The following is a 1,533-nucleotide window of genomic DNA, read 5'->3' as shown; positions in this document are numbered from 1 at the left end:
ATATATAAATTCCCTTCTCACCCTCCGCAGGTATATATATATGTGTGTGTGTGTGTATGAGTGTGTGTGTAATAATGAATATAATCTAATAGATTCATTCTGCATTGAAAGCAACTAAGAACAGCAACACCATTGACCCCAAAACACACACACACACACACACAGTCTGTCCTCATCAATACCTTCGACCTCTGAGCAACAACAAACACTGATCAATTCCTGATCAATATCTTCTGTGTGTGAGGTGATTCATTCTGTTGGTAAAATAATTGTTATTGTTGTAATTCAGTCAGGAATTTCAAAATAAAAGCCTATAAATATGAAAGGATGAATCTGAGTTGGGAGAAAGTTTTCCTTCTTTAATCACATCTAAAAGTTTTAAATCATCAGGAGAATGTAAATATTAACCAGATAAAGTGTGATTTATTAATTTAAGAGTTAGTTTGTTCTCTGTGAAGTCCAAACACAGAAATCAGTGAACTAGAAGCTGACAGGTCGGGAACAGGACCCACCAGAACCACCACTGACCCAGAACAACACAAAGACCGGCCAGAACCTTCCTGGTGAGTGAAGAGACAAAGTAGACCTGATGGAAAGTTCTGGTTCCGTTACATCTGGAGCAGAATCAGAACTTCAGAGCTGTTAGGTCCTATTGGGTCCTGTTGGGTCCTGTTTGGTACTGTTGGGTCCTGTTGGGTTCTATTGGGCCGGCCGGGCCTCTCAGTGTTTCTGGGTCTAATATCTGGGAGGCAGGATGATAATCGCTCGTGTCGCCGTGACAACGGGCATGGATCACAGTTAGAGCTATGAAACCCACTTAGCGTCCGGCTGTCTGAGCGACGAATCCAGTTACAGATATTAATATCTCGCCACCTCCATCCTGCTGCAAGGCTCCACTCTAGGTCCCCTCCCCCACCTGTTTCTGAGCCAGATTTGTGGGTCAGTGTGTCTCTGTGTGATTGACAAACTGGTTCCCTAATGTGTTGATTTATAATTCATCTGTTAACATGGCAGCTGATGTTTCATTCAGTGCACACACACACACGCATATACACATATATGTGCACACACACACACGCGGTGTTTTATTAAAGCAGACAGTCTTTTAGTGTCTCTGAAGCATCTATTATTCAGCTCTGATTCTGTTCTGGAAGCTGATGGAACGTTATGCTTACGCTGCTACATCCTGTTAGCATCCTGCTAACACCCCCCACACACACACACACACACACACACACATGCACGCACCCAGACTCTCTCTGTGGCCTCCTCTGTGTAAACACAGTGTGACCTCGTTAAGCCTCGTTAGCGCTCTCAGGTGTTTGCCAGTAATTAATTTGTTTTGTCTCTTTGTTTGTCCGTTTTTAGTTTAATCAACAAACATGGCGGCTCTCTGGGGACGCCTTCACCTTGGTCGCCACGGCGACACAGTGGCTGCAGCGATTGGCTGATTGATCTGCAGACTGTCTTGTTATCAGGGCCGTGCAGAGGCCACTAAAGGGGCAGGTGCTCAAAAAAAAAAGGGCCCATCTA

This window comes from Poecilia formosa, unplaced genomic scaffold (assembly GCF_000485575.1).
Source record: "Poecilia formosa unplaced genomic scaffold, Poecilia_formosa-5.1.2 Scaffold493, whole genome shotgun sequence".
Lineage (NCBI taxonomy): Eukaryota > Metazoa > Chordata > Actinopteri > Cyprinodontiformes > Poeciliidae > Poecilia > Poecilia formosa.
The sequence above is the reverse complement of the archived record's forward strand: the minus strand, read 5'-3'. Positions refer to the sequence as shown.